General features: G+C 36.6%; 1 protein-coding gene across 4 annotated transcripts in view; it reads left to right on the forward strand.

The window, feature by feature from the left end:
- The first annotated feature begins 6,684 nt into the window (after nucleotides 1-6,684).
- Nucleotides 6,685-12,901, forward strand: part of enox2 (ecto-NOX disulfide-thiol exchanger 2) — a 234,891-nt gene continuing 228,674 nt past the window's right edge. For all 4 annotated transcript variants that reach the window (XM_059515413.1, XM_059515415.1, XM_059515416.1 and 1 more), the window contains exon 1: nucleotides 6,685-6,897. The gene's annotated coding sequence lies outside the window, so the exon portion shown is untranslated. The remainder of the gene's footprint in view (nucleotides 6,898-12,901) is intronic.

A 12,901-nucleotide genomic window follows, 5' to 3' on the forward strand; every position in this document is an offset into this window, starting at 1 on the left:
ACATGGCACACTCGTACCATTTTTCACATAACGACTGCAGAATGAATAGAAAGGCACTGAACACCTTGTGTTAGATGTGAAAAGGAACTTACTATTAGATATCATCACAGCTGTTGATTAATGTCTTCATCGCTCTTTTATGTTTATGTAAATTCAATTAAATGGGATTTGAATTTAAATTTTAATCATAACTTTAAATAAATGGGATTCAAATTCTAGTGTTAATTTTAAATGTAATCAAACTTAATACATTTTAAATAAATGGGATTTAAATTCAAAAACAAATGTTTTGTAAATGCAATAATCTTTTTTAAATGTGGTAATACATTTTAAATGTAAAAAAATATATATAAATGGATTTAAAAGGATTCAAATGAAAAGAATTAAGAATACATTAACAATAAAACAATCCATCTTTAATATTTTTTAAATAAAAATTGGAAGTCTAATTAAAATTCTAGTTTTTTTTTTTTTTAATTTAGATTCCATTTTGAATCCAAATATGAATCTCAGTCCAAATTCAATATGTTTATAATATGTAATATACACCTACTGGACACATTTAGACACACGTTAAGTGCAACTGTGGTGGCAAGTATCAAAGAGAGGCTGATTTAGTTTTTAAAATCTTTAAACTTTAATAAAATCATATCACCTTTACCATGTTTAAAACAGCACTGATTAAAAGACTGATCTTGGTATTATAAGAAACATTATCAGATGATTCAGATGAAGAAATTGAATATTTCTTGTCCCAGTAGATGGGTCAGAGGGATGGAGCTCATGCCACACAAGTGTCTTAATTCTCACTTTGTGTAATTAATCATCCGTAAATGAAAGACCTGAGCTCCCATCATCCACTGCTCTCTGTGTTTTAGTACAGATGTTAACTGCTTCTCTTTCGCCTGGAACGCTCTGATGTTTTAGTGCCTCCTCTGGTTCATCACAGATGAACTTCAGTGGTGTCCTGTCCTCACTCCCTCAATCTTTAGACAGTTTGTAAGCATGATGCTGTCTGTTTGATCTGTCAGAGTTTCTCTTAAAGCCAGACGAGAGCACACTCGATGAGCCTTACTTGTTAACGCTGGACTCTTGGCGTGATCGTTCTTTGATCCGTTTCTTTCATATATTCACCTCAGTTTAAACATACTCATGTCTGCATGCTCTGCTTTGAGAAAGAGCTACTGCTTTGTGCATTTGCCTTTCATATTGCATGCTTTTCTTCTTCTCTCTACTAATAATAGAACCGTCCTTAAAAGTGCATGAAATATAATTGTGTGCTTAAAAATATTGCTAATATTACTTTTTTTGAATATTATTCTTTAGTTCTTGATCGGTGAACCATTTCTGTCATATTTGTTCTTTTTTCTGTGCCTTGGTTTATGAAAAGGTGCTGCATGCACACTTTTTTGACAATATTATTGTATAACTTAAAGGCGGTTCATACATCCACTAAAAATCATCTTGAGATAAGCTGGTCAAATTTCAATGTAAAAAGGACTCAGAAAATGTGTGTGTGTTTTCTGCATCTGTGTCTGGACTGTGTCGTCCTTCATCTCTGCTCTCTGATGAAGTGAAATGGTTGTGCACCAGCTCACCTGGTTAGGTAACCAATGGACTATTCCTGGGCTCTGTTTTTTATGAGGCTCTTTCTTCTTGTTTTTCTGAGTTATTTCTCCATTTTTATTCATTATGAAGTACATCTGCTCCTACTCAAAGCACCTGGACACCAACGCAGAGGGCCATTAGCAGAACACACACACACACACACACTTCATAAAACGAGTTATTGAGAGATGCTTGTATCCAGTTTGGCTCAGACTAACACTCCCACCCATCACACATTACAGCTTCCCGTTTGCCAGGGGTCTCTGGTGTAAACACAGTCTTTTCCTTGAAGAACTGTATCCTACACACAGCACATACACAGCATCTCTTCCTCTGGACGTTTAGTCTGTGATTTTCTGCTTTCGAACCTCAGGCGTTTTTGTTCTCTCTCTCTCTCTCTCTCTCTCTCTCTCTCTCCACACTGGCTTCCTGAAAACACCCCAAAGTTTCATATCTTTATCAACAGCCCTGCATGTTTTCATGAGATGTGTTGTGATATTGGACTGTGTTCCATATGTTTCTGAATAAATATGTAATTCCTATTGTTCAGTATTGTATGCTGGGAAAATGCATATGAACATGAAAAAAAAATGCATTTGAGAAGCAGAAATTAATTTTAAAGTATTTTACTTTTCTTACTCCAGTAGCAAATAAAGTGTGTGTGTGTTTGTGTGTAAAATATATTTATTTTATGTTTTCTTTGTATGAATGGATTAGTTGTGTTTCTTTCCGACATCTGGTGAAAATTTCATGTCAACGGCACCTTATACGACTTTGCTTCTCAAGCAATAAATGCATCTTTGATTTAATAAATTCTGCTGCCATAAAATGTGAAATACATGCAGTGTGCATGCATGCATTTGTTCCCAGTTTTTATGCTTCTAATGATACCGAGTCATCTGAATTGGTTTGAAGATTAATTGTTTGCTGTTCATGAATAGACCAACCTCCCCGTGCAGTATTGTCTGTGGACTCTGTATGACAAATGAGGACAATTGTTTGTGTGAGTCTTTGTGCTTTCATATTTCCCTTTCCCCCATTGCTTTATTCAATCTGTCTCTCTAGCCTTGTGCTTTTACACCGTAAATCTCAGAGGAACCTCAGCTGTGGGTTAAAAGACACGTCATAAAGCATAAAATGGTTCTTCTGCTCATGGAAGAAAACTATTGTTCTTGTAATAGTATATAGATTATCACCTTTGATGTGGGAGCCGTTGTCCAAGAGAGAGCATTAAAGTACAAACAGTTTTGAAATAACATTTCATCATCCTTAAAAGCTCATGATGAAGAATAAAACAGTGGGGTTTATGTACTCTTTTGCAGCAGCTAAAGGAATAAGAAACACAGGAGAGCAATAAATCATGAGGGGTGTGATCTGTTCAGGACGTGCAGAGCTTTTTCTTGTTGGCCTTGTGCTCTCTGCTCTATTTCAGAGCTACATTAGATTCAGTGTGTTTATGGTTTAAGAACCATAGTATATAAAAACCAATAGCCAAAGAGGTAATCATTCTTTTGTGCTGCTGCTGCAGGTAATGTATCATTTCTCTTTTATTATGAAGACAATCTGAAACTTTCCTTAGGTGTACCTTCATACTAAAATGTTGTCTGTTAAAGGAATAGTACACGCTAAAACAAATATTTGCTGAAATGTACTCATCCTCAGGCCATCTAAGATGTTTGTTTCTTCATCAGGTTTGGAGAAATGTAGCATTGCATCAGTGTCTCATCAATGAATGCTCTGCAGTGAATGGGTGCCGTCAGAATGAGAGTCCAAACAGCTGATAAAAACACCACAATAATCCACAGCACTCCAGTCCATCAGTTAACAGCGTGTGAAGCCAAAAGCGAAGTGTTTTTAAGCAACACATTCATAATTAAAATGTGGCAGTTTACAAGCCAAAACAACTCTAAACTAATTTTGGGGTTGATTTTGATGTGAGAGACAACAGAGAATGGACATTTTGGCTGGAGGAAGCGTTATTATGGATTATGGCCAGAAGAGAGAGTTTAAAGTTGTAAAGATAAACTCTGTAAAGTTCAAATTAAAATGATAGATTTGTTTCTTACACATCTTTTCACTTCACAAGATGTAACATGATGGACTGCAGTGGTGTGGATTATTGTGATGTTTTTATCAGCTGTTTGGACTCTCAATCTGACGGCACCCATTCACTGCAGAGCATCCATTAGTGAGCAAGATGTGATGACAAATTTTTCCAAATCTGTTCCCATGATCAAACAAACTCCTTTACATTTTGGATGCCCTGAGAGTGAGTAAATTGTCAGCAAATTCTCATTTTTGGCTGAACTATTTCTTTAAAGAAACTGATTTTTGTTTCCACAATCTTGATGGAAATCCGTGTTATTTTAGTGTTGTTCAGATACTATTCTAGTTTTCTTTATTTTTTTATATTTTTAATATTTCCTGTCTGCATTTTAGTTTTTGTTCACGCTGTAGTAATGTTGTTGTATTTCTGTCATTTCTATTATGAAAATTCATAGTTTCTTTAATTTAATTGAAATGTTCACATCAAGTTACAGTAAATGAAAATCACACGTTATCTTGGCAACTAGATGAAATCAAATGTTTCATTTGTTTTTAAATATATATTTTATTTATGTAACTGTTTAATTTATTTCAAGTAATAAAAGTATAATTTTTTATGGTTATAGTTTGATCACATGAGCTCGATTTAACAGAACAGACTTTCTTGCTAGAGAACGAATCCTTCAATGTAAGATTTCTTTTTTTCAGGTTAAAGAGTTATTTGATAATAATTGCAATCTAATGTGCATTTATGGATAATTACACAAAATCACGGCTGCTCAGCTGACAATAGACTGCATTAGAATACTAATTACATCAATCAAACTCAAAAGTGATTTGTGCAAGGAAGCCTTCATCAACGACAAAAGTGTTTCATTAGGAAAGAGCACACAAAGACAAAACTGATTCAATGCTTGTCTAATTATTATTGGGTTGTTTGGAGTAGTTTGAAAGAGTGAGTGAGTGAGTGTGTGGATCACAGGCAATAAATCCATACCTTCATAATAAAATGTTGTCTGTTAAAGGAAAAGTTCACCCTAAAATGAATATTTGCTGAAATGTACTCATCCTCAGGCCATCCAAGATGTTTGTTTCTTTATCAGATTTGGAGAAATGTAGCATTGCATCATTTGCTCAGCAATGAATGCCTAGCAGTGAATAGGTGCCGTCAGAATAAGAGACCAGACAGCTGATGAAAACATCACAATAATTCTCAAGTAATCCATCAACTAACAACTAAGTGTTTTAAGCAAGAAATGCATAATTAAAATGAATTCCCCAATTGCTTTCTCCAATTAAAAAAATTGGACTGAATCAGGATAGAAATCTGCAGAGATCAAGCACCGTTCAAAAGCCAAAACAGCTCTAGATTAATTTTTGGGTTGATTTTGATGTGAGAGACAACAGAAAATTGAATAGAATTAATCCTTTTTTTTTTAACAAAGTATTTGTAATCCATGATATTTTGATTGTTTTTTCCAAATGTGGATTTTCTTTTTGTGATCTGTCAATATGCACACACAAAATCCTTTAAAATCCCTATAAAGACTCTCAAATATTTAATAGAATGCCATCATTGCCGTGGTATTCCCATATTAGTACCATGCCCAAATAAAACACCTGGGCTCGTATTCATAAAGATTCTAAGAATCCTCTCAGAAAACTCTTAATTTAGCTTAAAAACTTATGTAGGAGTCTTAGCTTAAGAGCGATTCGGGACCGATCTGAGAGCAGCTCTGAGTAAGGAAAAGACAAAAACTTTCATCTTAGTGAGGAGGCGGGGTTGACCCCGTTGCTATGTATGACACAATCTTTTGAAGACTGTGATTGGTTGGTTGTCCAAGAAGGAAAAAAATTGTGATTTTAAGTATGGGGTCTATTCTGATTCTCACTTTGAATTTACATGCGTAATTTTTCCTATTTGACCGTTCTCTCTCTCTCTCACACACACACACACACACACACACACACACACACACACACACATTATATGTGTGTATATAAATCTTTTTTTATTTACCATGCTTGTAATTTCCTATAAGGTATTTGATTGGCTTAGAATGATAAAAATTGTTCCACTCTTTCCAATTACAGTGATTGCTGTCCTATTTAAGTGGCGGTTTGAATTTTGATTTTAATGTATCAAACATGGAATCAAAACCAAGAAGGGCGAGAAAGCCAGACTGGACAGAGGAACAGTGTTTACTGTTAGCCCAGTTAGTGGATGAACACAAGGCCATTCTTAAAGGCAGATTCGGGCCGGGTGTCACAGCAAGGAACAAGAAGCAGACATGGGAGCGTATAGCACAAACTATTAACGGTTCATTCCCCCTGCTTGTGCGCACCTATAAGCCTGCTATATTCATAAATGCAGTTTTTTGAGCCTGCAAGGTGGGAATGTCCAGTGGAAACGAAATGAACTGCGACACAATAAGAAAGTGCTGTAATTGTTTGTGTGATCACTCTGCTTACAGAAGGTTGTGTCAGACCCAAATCATCACTATTGCATTGTTGCATTTTCCCAGTTGCCAAATATCGTAATGTAGTGATTACTTTAATTTCTGGCGCTATGCCATTTCTGTGCTGTGTCGGAGATGTTAGCACGTCTCTAATAAGATGATCCCTGCACGATCTAATCCATAGCGTCTTATTAACTCACTGTCATCCATTGTCTGCAACACATTTCTTCTTCGTCTTTCTGCCATTTTCTCCTCTGCTAAAGAAACTCTTAAGCCTCTTAAAAGTCCTCGTCTGTGCTCCTAACAAGTTTGACCTTAAGACCTCTTTTAAGGGTTAAGATGCTTTCTGAATTACTTTTTTCTTTACTAGGATTTTTTCTTTAATTTTAAGAGTAAACGCCCACATTTCTAAGATTTTTCTTAGAATTTTGTCACTAGGAGCTACTTTTTGCATTAAGATTCTTTATGAATACGGGCCCTGGGGTATTGATACTTTGTCTGTGTCTATTTGAAACAATGTTGCACCCTAGATGTCGCTGTGTGCTTCCCCACGTGATAAAGCACGTTTGTCCTCCAGATTCCCACAATGCCTCGTGTTTACCTCCGCTCTGACAGCAGAGATCCTGCTCGCTGGTTCTTCTAGTCCCCAGCTGGACCCCTGCATGCGCTGGAACATCCCCGTTCACCGGCGAGCCCCGCGGCCGAGCACCGGAGACTGTCGCCGGCTCGGGAGTGTTAATGTTCTCCGCGGTGGGCTTGGACACTTCCTCGCTCTTCATCTGAGGTGAGCGCTCGTGGAAGTCACACACAGGGAGATCGTTCTCGTGCACTGCGGCACTGAAGCTCAACTTGACGCTTTTCCGTGTTATCTCAACCGCAACTGTATCATGTTGCAGAACACGCCGCACTGCGCTTTTAAACGCTTTAGTTTAACACGTCTCTTCTTGTCATGTTTAATAACGCTAATGCAAGGTGTACGGAATCTATTATACTTTTGAGATTAATTCCAGTAATTTGTAAAGCGCCTTAATGTTTCTGGACAGTTTAAAGGCTCTCTTACGTGAAAAATATCCAACTACAAGATGCTATTATAGGTGCTACATAATAAACTATTATAAGTTTGAGTTGTTAGGCATTGTTGCAAAAAACACAGATAAAATATTGCGTAAATGAAATGCCATGTTCATTAACGTTTCAGAAAAAAGAACAATAATTATAGAAATTGGTGTAAACTATGGTTATCATGAATGATATCACTAGTGTGTCAAGCTAAACTGTTTTACGCTTTCCTTCTGTTACGTCACAGCAGTCCCCGATGAATCGGGCTATATGATTCGCGAAACGAATCATTCATTTGAGTCGGATCTTTTTAAATGAACCCTTCGAGCCGGTTGTAACGGTCTGAACGATTCGTTCCCGAATGATTCATTCAGTAATCTAGACAGGTGTTTGATTCGTGATGCGCAGAGAACCGATCGTATTACAATTTTATTAACACGCGGAATATAAATTGTCTCAATAAAATAACTTTTTTTTTTTTAAACGCCAACACTTTTGTGGCCAAGAGGTACAGACCATAGACTGTAAAAAATATGGACAAAGCGTCTGTGACGTCACCCATAGACTTTCTGAAGAACGGGTTTGAAGCCGTTTATGGGGGGGTATGGGCTGCGCCATCTTGGAAAATCTTGGGAAATCCTAACCCCGCCCACCTTCTGACGCAGCGCGCTTCACTCAGCTCGCTACTGCAAATTCGGTTATCTCTGTGTATATTTTAGGCAACGCAATATGTTATAAAACACCATACTAACTATTTTCGTTTTCATTAAAAGAAATCTTAAACATTATAGCCACACAAATGTGGTTCAGGCAACGCATATTGATTATATTCAACTACACATAACGTTTGCCTATTTATGAAAAAAACAAAATATAAAACACAAACCTGCCTCTTTTCATTTTAAATATAATATAAAAATATTAAACATTTTATGGTCCAGGCAATATGTGCATTTGTACTAAACAACAGATTTTGCAGTAAACAACATTACAGATCATCTTCCTTGTATTAAAATTTAAAATGACAAAACTCAACCCAGTCTCTTTTTGTTAAATTTCAGTTTTATCAATATTAGCCATTATAAAAGTATAAGTAAAAGGTATAAGAAGCTATACAAATAAAGCAAAGAAATTCAGTTAAACATACAAAGTCAGCGCTCTAGTCTAACCATACATCGGTAAAGTTAAATAGCTTATAAAGTTATGAAACTTCCCCTCAGCCAAAACGATTGCCCAGGGAAAAAATTATAGATTTACGAGACCAAAAATCGCCCATTAGATATACACAAGATGAATTATATCTCATGTTTAACCACTACAGAGACGCCAGAGTCCGCGGCATTGGCTGCAAACTTTAGAAGGTCTAGCCGAGGAAAGACTGCTTCAGGCGGGGTACATGAACGCCGAGCGCCCGGTCATCGCTGGATCAACTGGATAAAATTTTCATAAATCTTTAAATAAACCACAGATTTGAGCTTTAAACAACTACATTCTCGCCTGAAAACCTCTTAAAACTACATTTCATGATACAGAAACAGTAGTATTATATGTCAACTGTATTAAAAAATGGCGCTTCTTGTTGTCATTCTCCGTGGCGCTGCCTTGTCAGCTGTCAATCAAGCTGTCACTCAAAGTTAACCACACCCTTATTGTCATATATTTTATATCTAAATACGATCTAAACTAACAAGTTAGAAAAAAAATCACCCCCCTCACAGTTGTCAGGCACTCGGAAGCTATCGAAAAATACAATAAAAGTCCATGGGACCAACTTGTATAAACATGAATTTATGCTGTGAAAACGGACATTTTACCATGGGGGCTATGGACATTTGCTCCCTTTTGGGACCTTCCCCTGGCGGATTTTCGATGTATTGCAGTTTTTCGCACTTCCGGGTAGGCTTCATTTTTCAGATGAGAATGTTGCCGCTTGGTATAGACCCCTTAAAAGTTAGTAAACATTCCAACGTCTCCGGGTGGGCGGGGCTTAGCTGGAGGCAAAAAGAGGCGCGGACGCAATGTTGACAAGCGTAAACTAGCACGTTTTAGGAGGGATTTATTAAACATGGATGCAGAAGAAGGTTCGGAACTGTCCGAATATGTACAGTCCCTGACTCTGCGGGACCGTGACAGCTATTTTTGTAAATTAACTAAATTAACAGATGGAAGCAGGCTAACGTTACCTGACCCGTAGGCTATGCCATAAGGCCATATGAATTACATTTGGGTGGTATGGGGAAATTTGTCAAGGCTTATTTTCTAATGTAACCTATCGCTGGGCTAACTATGATTAGCAATGTGTATTATTTCAAGAGACCATTCAAAGGATGGCACACACATCTATCGCTGTATGTTTGTTTAACATTTAAACTATAGTGCGCTGAAGGTTGGCGACTTTTCACCTATAAAACAGAAACTTGCTGGTTTACTAGATACATCCAACACACCAGTTCATATGCATAGATTATTTTACCTGATATGAAGTGTGCACTGCAAACACGAGCATTATTTATGATCATCTCCGTCCAGTCTGTACGCCGTATTGCATTCAACCACAATTGTCTTCTTGATTTCTGTGAAGGAATGTCTACTGGGATCCGGTAAAACTTTAGTTTTGAAACAAAAGTGCTGTTCCTTCTATTCTGGCAGCCAAAACCCCCATCAAGAAGACATTTTAAAGTCAAAACCTCAAACTTTAAGCGCACCTGCTATGAGTTCTGCCTTATGTTTTGCCTCCAGCTAGAGTGGTGACGTCACAGTGACGTAGGCGATTAAGGGGTCTATATGAACAGAACTGGAACTCATGCATTTACAATAAACATGCTTATTGATTACAGTTATGTGTGTGTGTGTGTACCCGGCGGGTATCAGTGCATGACAGTTATAGGCCTCGTTGTCAATAATATGATTTGTTGTGAATCAAAGTCTGGCTTGTTTAGACTCCGTGGGAAGCAGAGAGCTAATTCTGCTATTGTGCAAACCACAGCTGTTTCTATTGAATGCGTGCTCTTTGTTGCAGAGCGTTATCGATCGAAAGCAGTGCGTGTTACACTTCTGTCATTCTTTCATCCAGTCACTTCTCTCTCTGCCAGAGATGCAAACCTCTTAAATCTTCTCTTAGAGACTATGAGAAATGCTGTTGTGCCTTTTCGTGAAGTAAGAGTGATTAGGACCAGAGCTTTCCTTTTTCAAATAGCTACAAGAGTAAATAATTTGTGCATTATGTTTAGAGACTTCTAATGTTATACAGTCATTTCTGTGTGATTAACAGACTAAAAATTAAATCACAATTCATAGAGATGCAACAAAGTGATTTGTTTACTGTTCAAAAGCTGAACACACACACACACACACACACACACATACAAAAGGGCAATTACATTTGTGTAATTAAGCTTGTATGCTGTCAAGGCTGTTGTTTTCTGCTGATAAATTCAACCATATTACATTTTGATATCTTAAAAAAAGCACTTTTTGATTATTGATGAAGTGTGTCCACACTGCTGACGTATTTGTCTAGGGTTTCCATCCACATAGTGTGCATGAAATGTTGACACTTTAAAATTATTCACAAATAATCAATTCTATTTCATTATTAAAAGTCACCGTTTCTCAATGAAAGAAAAATGAGTTTTCAGTTTTGGCTACAGCTGTGTATTGCAGTACAACGTGTTTCACAATACAGAGGTTATGATGCAATATATTAAGATACTGGAAGAAAATTAGTATATAGCAAAAATGTTATTTAAATATATATATTTATATATTTATATATATATAGAGAGAGAGAGAGAGAGAAAGAGAGAGAGAACAGTTATATATGTAAATATTCTTATTCTGTTGTATTCTATATTATTATGACCAGATGATTTCCTAACTGCTTGCTTTCTTATGGCTGTCATTTTTGTAGTGCGTTTATTTTGTTATTGAGTGGAACGTGAGCAGCATATATTTTAGGGACCTTTGAAATCCGTTTTATTTAAAATTTTTCCAAATTCCAATTTTCCCCGTTTAAATTTTTCTGGATTATTATATTTTTTAAACACTACTCTGTTTTAATGGTTAAATTCACTTTAATTGATTGAAAAGCATGTCTAATTAACTGAAATCATTATACTCTAATGCAATTTAAAAGTTGTATTAAACTTGGTAAAATAAATTTGTTAAAGTTGTTTATAGGGGCCTTTTTAATAAATTCTGTATTTATTTTATTTAACCATTATTTGTGTGTTCTTAATTTGAATTGTTTCTGGATTAAATTAAATTTAAATAATCCTCAAAAGCATCTGTAATCACCAGAATTCATAAAAACATCTTCTTCATTTACTTATTTACAATAATAGGGCCCTATGAATTTCCTTTCATTTGTTTTTCTTTCTGTTGTGTATTTAAAAAAAAAAAGAGTGTACTTTTTGGTAGCTGAATTTAAAGTGCACCATTAATAATTCATGACCACCTTAGTTCTCCACTGCACATTTATGACAGAATGAATGAAGTCTGATTTATGAATCATTCTTTGGAGTTGAATCTTTTCACAGAACCTAAGACATAAATTCTAGTTGACAGGTAACATGGACAGCTGTTTGAGTTTCATGCACTAGTTTTAGTGTGAACCTCTCACAGCGATGCTTTCGTTTTATCCCAGCATCTCTTTAGTCCTTCATCCTGTGTTTCACCTGGTCAGAGATAGATTTGTGACCTTCCTCAAAGCCACTAAGCCTTTCTGCCTTCACTTCATCTGAGCTTTATCAGAGCTGTAGAAGGCATTGTATTCCTCCGGCTGAAGCGCCTCTGATTTTTGTGTTGCACTGTAGTCTGTTCTTCTAGAGCTCAATTTGCTGCTCTTAACACTCTGTGCAGCGAAGACTTAGATCAAATCCTGGCTTAGATTAAATTCCTGCCTGGTCTTTGACTAAAGGAAATCGGGGATCAGCGGTGAATGTGTTTATTTCCTTGTTGGATGTTCTGCTGTTCCAGAGGAAATTACTGGAGTATTTAAATGCATCTTTGTGTATCATTTTATCCCGCCTTATAGCATTCAAAGAGATGTTTAACGGCGAGAGGGTTTGGATACCAGTCACATAAAGGGATTTAATTCACATTTACCAGCTTAGAAGAACTATTACAGTGTTGCACTCAACATATATGGCTCAATGCAATGTTTGTAAGAGCGCCACAGAATCCAGTCTTTTTTGCTCTTTCAATCTAGATAAAGAGGCATTTCTCATCGTAATGCAGTAAACACACACACATACTCGTCTCTAAGTGGAGGACGTTTGCACAACTCAAAGGTTGGCTCTGCTTTGTCAAGGACCGAGCGTTCATGAGCGCTCCTGTGACTTCTCTGTTTGTTTTGTTGGTTTATGTTGTATTGCGTTGTCGTTGAGAGATAGTCGGTGTCATTTGAATATTCTTTCAAGCAGAAATGCACAAAGCTCGCTCCTCTCTCTCTCTCTCTCTCTCTCTCTCTCTCTCCGCACAGAAATAGAAATGAGCGAACGTTTCTCTTTGACATTCCTGTGATAAGGTAATCAATGAACCATGGCTGGTCATTGAGTGGAAGGTGTGTGTGTTTAATACTAAAAGCTTCCTGTCACTCACAAATTCATTGTATTTGCTGTTCGTCGTTTCATTGAAGAAGCTCTTACATGGGGAACCAATTTTGACATCTTAATTTAACATTTTAAGACAGAATAGACTTGATTTCTGGATGGAATCATTCATTAATG

Source organism: Carassius carassius, chromosome 29 (assembly GCF_963082965.1).
Source record: "Carassius carassius chromosome 29, fCarCar2.1, whole genome shotgun sequence".
In the NCBI taxonomy this organism is placed as follows: domain Eukaryota; kingdom Metazoa; phylum Chordata; class Actinopteri; order Cypriniformes; family Cyprinidae; genus Carassius; species Carassius carassius.